At 39.5% G+C, this 12,863-nt stretch overlaps 1 long non-coding RNA gene across 2 annotated transcripts in view; it reads left to right on the plus strand.

The window, feature by feature from the left end:
- LOC309969915 overlaps nucleotides 1–5,461 on the plus strand; it is a 29,215-nt gene extending 23,754 nt beyond the window's left edge. The window contains exon 4 of one of the 2 annotated variants that reach the window (XR_014326654.1): nucleotides 1,500–5,461. This is a non-coding gene — a long non-coding RNA (uncharacterized lncRNA). The remainder of the gene's footprint in view (nucleotides 1–1,499) is intronic. The other variant, XR_014326655.1, reaches the window with a different exon arrangement.
- The last annotated feature ends 7,402 nt before the right edge of the window (nucleotides 5,462–12,863 follow it).

The raw sequence follows: 12,863 nt of genomic DNA on the forward strand, positions 1-12,863 counted from the left end.
AGAGAACTTAGCTTAGCGCTTAGCTGATCCTCATTCTCGGCAGAACTCCCTTCTAAACCCAGATCACTTCACATAAGATTAGAAACTGCCCTCCAAAGATCTGCCTCTTTACCTCTTCAGGGCAGCTGGAGGCTTCTGTTGGCAGCTCTAATCAGTCCAAGATCAGCACTAATCCACAAACCTCAATCACTCTGTTTTCAACTCCTCGAGATTGCTTTCTCTCAAATTTAATTGTCTGAATTTTAGCGTCTGTGATAAGAACTCAGGGGTAATATCACACACCTCCAGAATCCTTCCACTGATTACGGACTGTGCCCAGCAAGTGACGGAAGTAGGATTTAGGCAATTAGGAGTGCAGGATTTTCTCGGCCTCGCCAGGATCTTCAGAGAATGTCATGCTGTGCACACACTCGCGGAGCTGGCTCGATTTTGCAATTTTTTTACAGCCTATTGTAATATACGGCCTGTCTTGAAGAAGGTCCCTGTCCAAGGATGCTTTGATGTTTTATGAAATAAGTGGCAAAATCCAGGATTTAAACATCAAAAGTAGAAATCCACATTTCTCTGTTTTATTCTGTAAGATTTAACGTGTCAATTATATCTCTAATCACAAAAGAGCAGGGTGAACAAAATGTGCTGTTGTGGGATTATGAAAACGTCTTAATACTTTTATATAATTTAAAATCTTTCTACCAAGAAAATTTATTATATTTATAAGTCATGTGTTTTAAAGACGCCCTCCAGGTGTCGTGGGGCTTGTTGGGCCTCCGAGAGACCTTGTGACACTGGATCTTAGGCACCCCCTCAGCCCCACCAAGGTGGGAAACACTGACTTCCAGGTTTTTGGCTACCTTGAGGTTTTATGACTCCATGAAAGCGCTAAGCTCGTCATCATTAAAAATGGATCACTAGGGCCTGGGTGATGGTTTTGATATTATAATAGTTTTACTGTTTTAAAACCCCAGATTTGGGACTTTCCTGGTGGCGCAGTGGGTAAGAATCCGCCTGCCAATGCAGGGGACACGGGTTCAAGCCCTGGTCCGGGAAGATCCCACATGCCGCGGAGCAACTGAGCCAGTGCACCACAACTTCTCAGCCTGTGCTCTAGAGCCCGTGAGCCACAACTACTGAACCCGTGTGCCAAAACTACTGAAGCCCGCGTGTCTAGAGCCCGTCTCCGCAACGAGAGAAGCCAGCGCGATGAGAAGCCTGCGCACCGCAACGAAGAGTAGACCCCCACTCGCTGCAACTAGGGAAAGCCCGGGCGCAGCAACGAAGACCCAACACATCCAAAAATAGATTAAAAGAAAAAAAAAACAGATTTGGAGCTGGAATGCTTCAAGAAATCTCTACTTGAGGAGCTGAAGACATGACAGGTGGTCCTCCAGGAGGGGTGGGGACTGGCAGTACATTATTGTTACTCACACACCTGTGAGTTCTGCTTCTTTGGTGTTTTCGGCAGCGTGACTAACTAAAATGCTCTTTGTTCTCTGTTCCAGAGTCAGAGAAATCCCTGCCACGTGGCACACAGATGTACAACTCTGGGCAAAGGTTTCCACAAATACCATTTCTTCACTCCAAAGTCCATCTATGTGTATTTCCTGAAATACAGAACGCTGCATGTCTGTCTGCTGGTCTCTTATCCTAGGAGCCTCAGCAGCAGAGGCAGAAGGAGCTCCTATAATTCTGGAGATAAAAGACTGGCTCACACAGGCTGGTGCTGCTTAGGGGCACTCACGGACTTTATTTACTGTTCTTTATTCAAACGTACATAGTGTCTGCACTGACAGAGGCAGCCCAGAAAAGAGAAACTGTGTCTATTGTAACTTTTACTTAAGTGGTGTAAATGAAAAGATCATCACCCAAAGATTTGGGGAGATTTCCATTCAGAGAAAGAGAATGAGTTCAAACAAACAAACAAAAGAAGACAAGATCTGGGATTAGGTTTGATGGTCTGAAACATACAAGGAAGAAAATAAAATTTCTGATTCCATATCTGGGAGAAAAATCAGAATTTTCAATGGCTATATTACCCTGCCCCCACCCACCCCTCGCATGAAGAGAGGCGATAGGGAGGTGCTTGAATTCTTTCAGGTCCTATGGTTGTCACTGAGTAATTTGTTTCTTAAGCGTCTCACATAAACATGGCTGAAATAATAGATAAAGCTCATGTGGGTGCCCAACTGGGGGGAGCGCATTTCTAATGTCCAAAGGCCATGTGACAATGCCATCTGAAAAACATGTGACTTGAAGCCAATGCAATGACACTAAACCCACTCTAGTGAGCAATTCTGTGAAAGGCATCCATCTCGGAGCCCAGCCATTAGTGAAACTCAGTATTGTACAACAATCTGACTTACCCCAAGGTCTTACGGCAGAGTCCTGGTATGGTGTTAACCTTTGAATCACCTAATCTGGGAAGGAGCCAGCTGGCTTACAGAACTCCTGAAATTGAAACGCTACCAGAGATGGGAAAGTATGCCTGCCTTAGTAACTCTGATAAGAGGCTCTCGAAAACTGAAAACCACACAATGGCCAACAATGTTTTAGTTTCTGAGAAGTTCCTTGTCTAGTGGAGAAAGCAGATAAAAAAAATAAAAAGCTTAGAAAATAATTCAAGTGTAATAGTAAGGGTAGCTCCAGGGTGCTGTCAGAACACAGAAGAAGGACACCTCATCCAGACAGATGGTAAGGGCCAGGGAAGGCTGTCACTCCGTCTAGTTATAAGAAATTCAGAGTACATTTGATACGTCTTGTCTTGAAGATGACACTTGTCCTCCAAGTAAATCAGACTCTCCCCAGAACCGTGCCAGAGGACTTAGCTCTTCTCATAAAAGCTGTATGTATTTATTCATCTGCATCCTTGGTGAACGCAAGAAAGGTCAGAAATGTGTCAATGTTTAGACATAGGCCAGTGCTACTGCTTTTTAACCTATGGTCCACAGCCTTGTCAACCGAGTTACTGAATTAATATTCCTCCCTACGTACTTTTCTTTAAACATCCTGTTCTTGGGCTTCCCTGGTGGCGCAGTGGTTGAGAGTCTGCCTGCTGATGCAGGGGTCACGGGTTCGTGCCCCGGTCCAGGAGGATCCCACATGCCGCGGAGCGGCTGGGCCCATGAGCCATGGCCGCTGAGCCTGCGCGTCCAGAGCCTGTGCTCCACAACGGGAGAGGCCACAGCAGTGAGAGGCCCGTGTACCCTCCCCCCCAAAAAAAAAATCCTGTTCTTTCATGTCTTCCGATCTGAGCGCCTATTTCTCTTTACATGATTTTTAACAAATCTCTACCTAACCACTTAGACAAACTATTTAACTTCATGTGACCTTATTTATTCTGGAAAATAAAAGCATAATTGCCTTAGACAAAATTTTTTTTAGTTTACATTATGCAAGACTTCATCTCACTTGATATTTGCTATTTTCCCTTCCCCGTCTTCTGCATACTTCCAGGAGGTCTCCTGAATAGTCCATGCCCAAGCAGCATAAGCCTAGGAGTTATTTTCAGTATCAGGTCTCTCTATATAACTAAATACCTAGAAACGTTTCTATTTCCTGTAAAGTCATCTGAGTCAGGTGAGCTGAAAATTGGAGAATGGGCTCTATCTGGGCTGCCTGGAGAGCTCAAGGCCCTAAAAGTGAATGTTGTCTTCCAGCTGTCTGACAAAGCTGTTTATCATTCCTGGCTTTACATCCAGGACAGGGTCTGACCAGCCTGAATCGTGACAAAATTAGGCGCATATTGGAAACTTCGTATCCTTTTCTCTTTTCTCACTGGCAAATTCATGTGTCCATTATTCCTCTGGACTAGAGAGGCCAAACCAGCTCAGGAATGACAAAGGCTGGGCCCTTTCAGTTGCAGGCTGGGGTTACACCACGGGTGTCCTCCGGATGCACTTTCTGTCTTATGGTGGGTCTCTAAGAGTGGAATGATTTGTTGTTCAGTAAGGGCCATACTTAAGGATTTTACCCTGAGTTTGGACACAACGCAGGGTCACGTTAATTACCTTGGAAATGAGAGTGGTGGTAGCCAGTGGAGAGACTATTTTGGAATAAGACAGTAACGTTATCCAAAGCCACTTCCAGTTCTAATATAAATATGCACCAATTGATAGAACATGCAGATTTTTCTCATTAGATCTGCTAATGTAGTTAAATGGACAGAGTTTTTAACAGCTCTGTTGAGATATAACTCGCATACCATACAATTCACCCAATTAAAGCATACAATTCAACAGTTTTTAGAACAGTCACATAATTGTATAGCCATCACCACAATCTAATTTTAGAATATTTTCAACACACCAAAAAGAAATCCTATTATCCATTAGCCATCACCATCCAATGTCCCCATTTCCCTCCCAGGCCTAAGCAACCACTAATCTACTGTCTGTCTCTATAGGTTTGCCTATTATAGACATTTCATATAAATAGAATCATATAATATATGGTATTTCGTGACTGGCTTCTTTCATTTATCATAATGTTTTCAAGGTTCCTCCTGTTGTGGCATCTAACAGGGCTTCATTGTTTTATTGCCAAAAAATATTCCATCGTATGAATACACCACTCTTTGTTTTATTGATTCATCAGTCGTTGACATTTGGATTATTTCTACTTTTTGGCTATTATGAAGAATGAGATTATGCCTCATTATTTACAATAGCTAAGACATGGAAACAATCTAAGTGTCTATCAACAGATGACTAGATGAAGAAGATGTGGCATATATACATACAGTGGAATATCATTTAGCCATAAAAAAGGAGGAAATCCTACCAATGTGACAACATGGATGGACCTTGAGGGCATCATGCTAAGTGAAATAAAGCAGACAAATACCATACAATCTAACTTATATGTAGAATCTAAAACAAACAAACAAGCAAACTCATAGAAAAAGAGATCAGATTTGTGGTTACCAGAGGTGGGGGGTGTGTGGATTGGATAAAGGGAGTCAAAAGGTACAAACTTCCAGTTATAAGATAAGTAAGTACTAGGGATGTAATGTACAACATGACTATAGTTAACACTGCTACCTGGTATGTATAAAAGTTAAGAGAGTAAATCCTAAGAGTTCTCATCACAAGGAAAAAAAATTGTTTTTTCTCTTTATCTTTTTTTTTTTGGTATCTATATGAGATGATGGATGTTACCTAAATTATTGTGGTAATCATTTCACAATGTAAGTCAAACCATTATGCTGTGTACCTTAAACTTACATAATGCAGTATGTTAATCATATCTCAATAAAACTGGAAAAAATGCAGCTATGAACATTCACGTTCAAGTGTTTGCATGGACGTATGTTTTCACCTCTCTTGGGTATATATCTAGGAGTAGAATTGCTGGGTCATATGGTAACTCTACGTTTAACCTGTTAGGAATTGAGAAAACCAGACAACAATGGGAATTTTTCCTAAGAAAATGTTAAGGACTGGCAATAAAAGGAGATCAAGGTTGGAACTGAAAGGGGCTATCCTCAGCCAGACTGCTCTAAGTCTGATAATCTGGGTATCAAAGGTAGTAACAAAAAATATTTCCTAGGCAACACAGAAAGCAAAACTGCAAGTAAACTTTCCAGTAGTCCTACCATCCCAAGATTTTTTCTGATTCAGACAGGAAGGTAGGTAGATTTTCTATTCTTGTAAATTATTTCTACATGACATGTCTCAGAAGTACTTCAGGAGGAATTGTGTAGATTTCACTGTCTAGAGTCAGATCTGGATCTTATAAAGTTGTGCTGTCAAGTATGATGGCCATTAGTTACATGTTATTAGTTAAACTGGATTTTGCAATTAAGTTAATTAAAATAACATAACATTTAAAATTTAGGTCCTCAGTTGTACTAGCCACACTGCAAGGGTTCGAGAGCCGCATGGGACTCGTGGCTACTGTATTGGGCATTTCCCTCACTGCATAAAGTTCTATCAACAGGATTGCTGTAAAGCACAGGTTCTCAAATGGTGGTGATTTAATACCACCCTCCACCCTCCCAACCCCCCCGCCCCCGCCGCCTCCCTCCACTCCCCTCAAGAAATCTGGCAATGTCTGGAGACATTTTGTTTTTTTCAACTTGGGGAAGGGAAGGTGCTACTGTATCTAGTGGGTAGAGGCAGGGATGCTGCTGAACATCTGTGATGTGCAGGGCAGTCTCCACAATGATTAGCTACCCCAGAACATCAAAAGTTCCAAGGTTGAGAAACGCTGTTCTAAAGCAATGATGTCCAAACCTGGCTAGCTTTCTATCAAAAAATCAAAAGAATCACCTGGTCAGCTTTGTAAACATTCTACACCTGAGTCCCATCCCTAAGATTCTGGTTAAGGAAGGCTGAAGAGAATCGAGGAACCTGCGTTGTTCAATAGCTTTCGAAGAGATTCTTATGGTTGGCAAGATTAAGAACTATTGTGTGAAAGCAGACTGACTCTCGGCTCTTAATTCAGAGGAAAATCACCTGGTAAACATTAGCAGTACGTCCAGAATAGAGTAATGGCTCCAAGGCCGTTACCTCTTCTGTTTAATTTCTCCAATTACCTATTTCTCAAGTAATGGGGTCATTAAGCACTCAAGACCTGCATTAATGTCCCTCCTCTTTAAAAAAAAATTCTTTCCTTCTGCATAAATCCAGTTTGCAAATGATTACCTCTTGTTAATTATTGTACACTTTCTATTTACAAACAGAACAAATGACCTAGAAAATATTTGGCAGCTCTCTATGGTCACTGGTGTTTGATGAGAAACAGCTGAGCAAACAAGCATGCCAGCCCTGTAGGTAGTACGGCACAGATTATTATCCATTCCTTTGCTACCAACTAAATACATGGAAGTAAAATTCATTTTAAGTGCTTTAAAGTTGCATAGTTTAAGGTCAATATAATTCTTCTGAACTTAGAAAAGTGTAAAAATGTATTAATTTTAGCTTTAAGGCATTTTTTTCCTTTCCATTTGTCATCACTCTGTAATAAATTACAAAAAGGGAACAGTCCCTGATCTTAAGAAACGTAAAAGGTAGTAGTGGAAAATGCGACATAAACACAAGTATCTGTAAAAAAAAAAAAAAAAAAGATGTTAAATTATTTTGAGAGGGTACAAATTGGAGAGGAAAAGATCCTGAGAGATCTGGGAAATTTTCATGGAAGTAGCAGCATGTTCACTCATTCAATAAATATTAGCTGGCGCTACCTCATGCTAGGTCCACCATATTAGGAACTGGGGCTAAGTAGGTGCAATCCCTTTATTCACAGAATTTCATTTCCTGGAGACTAATCAGTCAGTCAACAATTTATTGCGTGTCCATGGCCAGCCAAGCATACAGACCAGCAATGATGATTCAAAGTGATCAGTGTTAACATAGGGGAAGGACATGGTGTAATTAATTACTGGCTGGATTCCTATCACATTGAATCCTCCTTTCTAAGCACTGACATTTCTCTGACTTCATTTGCAAGGCCAGTATCATAGGGCACGCACTCACCCTTGGCAATAATTTAACCATGACATTGAATTCAGGAGCAGCTATTTAGTAAAACGTTGCAATCATCTAGTGGATCACTAGTGTTAACTCTGGCATCCTCCAAGGAATCAGTTAACAACTGTAACTAGGAAACCACTGACATGATCCTCAGTCTAATACCTTTGAGGAAGTTGTGTGATAGAACTAATAGGTATTGACTGTTGTCTGTAAATCTGGTAGCTACGTCATGTGTGAGATTATTCAGGAATATGATCACTATACAGCACACTTTGTTGGGTGATGTTTAGAGCATGACTGACTTAATCCAACCTCAAAATAATTTTAAATTATAAAACATTTCAAACATATCAAAAGTATAGAAAATAATATAACAGGCACCTACAGGTACTCCCCATAACACCTAAAAGATAATAATATTTTTCTTTTTTTGCCTTCAGTTCCATCTCTGTCATTTTCTCTGGGACACAAATGAAATAAAACACTAAAGATATAGCTAAAATCCCCTTTGCACCCATCCCCCACCCCCCACCCAATTCCTTTAGGCTTCTTTTCTCCCAGGGAAAACTAGCGTCTTAAAGTTGATAAATTAGCATTCTAATTCTTATGAGAATTCTAATTCTAAATAAGAATTAAAAATAAAAATTTTAATTAAAAAATAAAATTTAAATTACAGATTCTTTTCTATGTATGCATGCAAAAAGAATACAGATTGTTTAACATTTACACAAATGTACAATATTGTACATATCCTTTTGAAACTTATTCTACTTCAAAGTTATGTTTTCAAGATTTTTAGGTATATGTAGATTCAGTTCATTCATTTTCACTACTGGACAGAAGTACATTCATTCAACCTTATTTGTAGTTCAGGTCTCTTTTCCCCATAATATTTTATATTTGCCTTTCCATTTTTTTTCTTGATCAGTCCTGCAAGAGGTTGGCTCATAATATTCATTTTTTCAAAGACAGGAATTTATCTTTTATTTTATTTGCAGATGACATGATACTATACATAGAAAATCCTAAAGATGCTACCAGAAAACTACTACAGCTATCAATGAATTTGGTAAAGTTGCAGGATATAAAATTAATATACAGAAATCTGTTGCATTTCTATACACTAAAAATGAATGAGAAATTAAGGACATAATCCCATTTACCATCGCATCAAAAAGAATAAAATACCTAGGAATAAACCTACCTGAGGAGGTAAAAGACCTGTACTTGGAAAACTGTAAGACACTGATGAAACTGAAGATGACACAAACAGATGCAAAGAGGCACTGTGCTCTTGGACTGGAAGAATTAATATTATTAAAATGATCATACTACCCCAGGTAATCTACAGACTTCAGACAATACTACAAAGCTACAGTAATCAAAACAGTGTGGTACTGGCACAGACACATAGATCAATGGAACAGAACAGAAATCCCAGAAATAAACCCACACACTTATGGTCAATTAATCTACAACAAAGGAGGCAAGAATATACAATGGAGAAAAGACGGTCTTTTGAATATGTGGTGCTGCGAAAACTGGACAGCTACTTGTAAAAGCGTGAAATTAGAACATTCTCTAACATCATACACAAAAATACACTCAAAATGGATTAAAGACCTAAATGTAAGACTGGATACTGTAAAACTCCCAGAGGGAAACATAGAACACTCTGATAAAAATCACAGCAATACTTTTTTGGATCTGTCTCCTAAAGCAAAGGAAATAAAAGCAAAAATAAACAAATGGGACCTAATTAAACTTAAAAGTTTTTGCACAGCTAAGGAAACCGTCAACAAAACAAAAAGACAACCTACTGAATGGGAGAACATATTTGCAAATGATGTGACTAATAAGGGGTCAACATATATAAATAGCTCATACAACTCAAAATCAAAAAAAAAACCACCAAAAAACAAACCAAGCCACCCAACCAAAAAATGGGTAGAAGAACTGAACAGACATTTTTCCAAAGAGGAAGTGGAGATGGCCAACAAGCACATGAAAAGATGCTCAGCATCACTAGTTGAGCATCTTTATCTCCTCAGACCTGTCAGAATGGCTATCATCAAAAAGAACACCAATAACAAATGTTGGTGAGGCAATGGAGGAAAGGAAACCCTCTTACACTATTGGTGGGGATGTAAATTAGTGCAGCCACTGTAAAAAACAATAGTGAGAGTTTTCCAAAAACTAAAATTAGAACTACCATATGACCCAGCAATTCCATTCTTAGGTGTATATCTGAAAAAAACAAAAACACTAGTAATTCGAAAAGATACATGCACCCCAATGTTCACAGCAGCACTGTTTACAATTACTAAGGTATGGAAGCAACTGAAGTGTCCATCAACAGAGTAACCAATAAAGAAGATGTAATGTATATAATGGAATACTACTCAGACATAAAAAAGAATGAAATTTTGCTATTTGTAGCCACATGGATGGACTTTGGAGGGCATTATGCTAAGCGAAATAAGTCAGACAGAAAGACAAATACTGAATGATACCACATGTGGATTCTAAAAAAATACAACAAACTAGTGAATATTACAAAAGTAGACTCACAGATATAGAGAACAAACTAGGGGTTACCTGTGTGGGGGGTTGGGGGAAGGGATAATATAGGGGTGAGAGAGTGGGAGGTACTAACTATTGGGTGTAAGACAGGCTCAACCACGTACTGTACAACATGGGGAACTGAGTCAATATTATGTAATAACTGTAAATGGAAAGTAATCTTTAAAAATGTATAAAAATGTAAAAAAAATTAAAATTAAAAAAGATAATTCTTTTAATAGATTTTAATTTCATTCTTACCTATGCCCCTCTTCTTTTATGTTTACACTGCCAACAGTTCTAATTCTACATAATCATTAAATTTGTTTAGTTTCCACTTTTATATTGAGGAATCTTCAATTACTTCACAGATATAGCATCAGCAATTATTTAAATTTATGCTAATTGCTTAATTAGAAGAGGTTCGTTTCCTTCTTATTCTTCTGATCACAAATTCTGTTGGCTAAAGCAAATCAAACCATAAGGCCAGCCCAAATTTAAAGGGAAGGGAAATAAACTCCTCCATTCAGTTGTAAGATCTGCAGAGTCATTTTGCATTTTAACCCTTTTGGTACCTACCCACCCTCAGAAAATCAATGAAATCAACAGTGTGTCTTAAAATTGATGGTGTCTTAGAAGTGAGTTTGCTACATATACAGTAATGTCATCTTAGCTCAAGATGTGGCACATATATACAATGGAATATTACTCAGCCATAAAAAGAAACGAAATTGAGCTATTTGTAATGAGGTGGATAGACCTAGAGTCTGTCATACAGAGTGAAGTAAGTCAGAAAGAGAAAGACAAATACCGTATGCTAACACATATATATGGAATTTAAGAAAAAAAATGTCATGAAGAACATAGGGGTAAGACAGGAATAAAGACACAGACCTACTAGAGAACGGACTTGAGGATATGGGGAGGGGGAAGGGTGAGCTGTGACAAAGCGAGAGAGAGGCATGGACATATATACACTACCAAACGTAAGGTAGATAGCTAGTGGGAAGCAGCCTCATAGCACAGGGAGATCAGCTCGGTGCTTTGTGACCGCCTGGAGGGGTGGGAGAGGGAGGGTGGGAGGGAGGGAGACGCAAGAGGGAAGAGATATGGGAACATATGTATATGTATAACTGATTCACTTTGTTATAAAGCAGAAACTAACACACCATTGTAAAGCAATTTTTTACCCCAATAAAGATGTTAAAACAAACAAACAAACAAAACATCATGCTCTGTCCTCTGTAATCAGGTCCCTGCTGCCCTTAGGCTGTGTCTCTGAACACGCTTCTCAATTTACCACCACATATCACTGATTTGAGTTCTCTGTGCATTTCATGTTTTCTCTTCTTTGCCTTGGTCTATATTATCCTGACATGCCACCATGTCCTCTGTCTCCGCCTGGCCAACTCCTCCTCATCCTTAAAGTCTTAATTCAGTGTCACCTCCTGGAGTTTAGGAGGAGAAAAAGAATTGGAGTTTTCAGGAAATATGATGAAAAGGGACTTGAAGGCTATGAGGATGGAGCTGGATGCCAGAATGAAGGAGAGCTGTGCTGGCAAATGGCAAAGGGCCGGGTGGAAAGGAAAGGAAGCTAGGGCTGTGATGGCAGGATGAAGCCTGGGTTTTGGAGAAGGAACAGGACAGGGAGCTCCGAAGGAGGCTGGGGAGAAGAAGAACGTGGGCTTATGTGGGAAGTCTTAGCCTTCTAGTTGCCCAGGAGGATGCCACGCTGAACCAGGATCGTGTTTCTGGGACCTGAGAGCAGATATAAGGAAATGGGAGCAAATGGTGCTCTTCTATTTAGTACTTAAAATTGTCTAGTGTAACGTAGCTTGTGATACATATACCATTTTGGGAAAACATTTCAACAATATGGTGTTTAACAGCCACAAAGTAATCCGCTGTATTCCTTATTGTTGAACCTTTACGTTGTTTCTAGTTCACATCATTATAAGCAAAGCTGTATGGAATGTCCCTGTAGCTAGATTTTTGCTCATAGCCACAATAATTTTTTTAAGAGACATGACTAGGGGTGGGAGAGTGGTTCTGGGAAAGGGGAATGCCAGGGCAAAGGATATAAACACTTTTAAAGCTTTAGATATGTAGTTTTTGAATTGCTCCAGTTAACACTTCTACCACAAGTATATGACAGTACCTGCTCCCCGACGCCCTCACTAACACTGTGTATTTGAAAAAAAAAAAGAGGTCAGGTTTAACTGCATCTTAAGTAGAAAAGATATCTTACCTTAGGAAGCGACAGGATGACTGCAGCTGTACAGGCACTGAGAGTGAGATCACAAACAAGTTTGTGCTGCCTCCTGGTGGCACCTAACAAACCAGCATGACAGAAAACCCAGTTAACCTGAAAGGAGACTATCTGAACAAGTTGTCAGAGTTAATTTATTGAACGCTGAAGTTCTAGAAAGTGGGTAGCAGAAAAACAGAAAAAATGGACCTGACTTTAGGATACAGGAGGAGATGGGAAAAACTAGGGGAAAAATATTCTTACCCACAGTATAGCACATGGCATGACATGCATGATATACTCAGAGATGATTTACTAAACTTAATGATAACAAAAGAAAATTAATGTTCAAATGGGCATGTTCTGAGGAGGGATCACGTGAAGCTTCCATGAAGGGGGTGATGGAAACGACTATATTTTATAGATTTTATATCTGCTTTTCCTACAAGATGGTGAAGGCAATGAGGCACAAAAATTTAAGAGACTTGCCCAGTTCACAGTCTTCTACAGTAATTGTTTCACTGAAAAGAACACTCTTAATAGTAGCTATGTACTCTGGATCTTAGACTGGTTTGGTGAAGCTG

The sequence above is a fragment of the Leucopleurus acutus genome (assembly GCF_964270905.1).
Source record: "Leucopleurus acutus genome assembly, chromosome: 12".
In the NCBI taxonomy this organism is placed as follows: domain Eukaryota; kingdom Metazoa; phylum Chordata; class Mammalia; order Artiodactyla; family Delphinidae; genus Leucopleurus; species Leucopleurus acutus.